Here is a 748-nt window from a genome sequence, read left to right on the forward strand (position 1 = left end):
ATTTGCAAGCTCCGGAGATCGCAGATGGGCTGTGCCTGGAGGTGGAGGGGAAGATGGTCGGGGGACAGACGGCAACATAGAAAACTCACTCATTGGTGGAAATGCCTCCGCTGAAGGCCCTGAGGAAAAAGATACCAGAAAGCAGAGTAGGCACTGGTGTTGACTGTGTCATGAACCATCACTGGCAGGAAATCAGCTTCACAAAAGAAGCCTCCAAGAAGTACATCAAAGATTACAGGAAATCAGTCAAAGGCACACTCGAAGAACAGAGACCAGAAAGAGTAAAACCTTTTATGACAGGGGCTGCAGAACAGATCAAGCACATCCTTGCTAATTTCGAAAACTAACAGTTCATTATTGGTAAAAACATGAATCCAGATGTCATGGTCGCTTTGCTGTCCTACCGTGTGGATGGTGTGACCCCATATATGATTTTCTTTAAGGATGGTTCAGAAATGGAAAAACGTTAACAAATTTGGCAATTACTTTGGATCTATCACCTACGATCACTGGCTGCTGCTTGTCATCCTCATTACACCAGGACTCAAGACAGATGGAACTGATGTCATCTTGAGATCTTCATTTATTCTGACCATGATTTATTTGGAATTGGAGGCATTGTTTTTAAGAAAAGAACACGTCATATAGGTTGTCTAAAAATAAAATGCATTTAAACTAAATGTATATATATATATATATATGTATATTTTTCTCCCAATTTGTCTAAATACTGGCTTATAGAAGTGCT

The 748-nt window shown here is 40.5% G+C and overlaps 1 pseudogene; it reads left to right on the plus strand.

Annotated features, from left to right (window-relative positions):
- The first annotated feature begins 68 nt into the window (after nucleotides 1–68).
- On the plus strand, nucleotides 69–503 carry LOC103584779 (annotated as a pseudogene).
- Nucleotides 504–748: the final 245 nt, after the last annotated feature.

This window comes from Galeopterus variegatus, unplaced genomic scaffold (genome assembly GCF_000696425.1).
Source record: "Galeopterus variegatus unplaced genomic scaffold, G_variegatus-3.0.2 Scaffold108731, whole genome shotgun sequence".
NCBI lineage: Eukaryota > Metazoa > Chordata > Mammalia > Dermoptera > Cynocephalidae > Galeopterus > Galeopterus variegatus.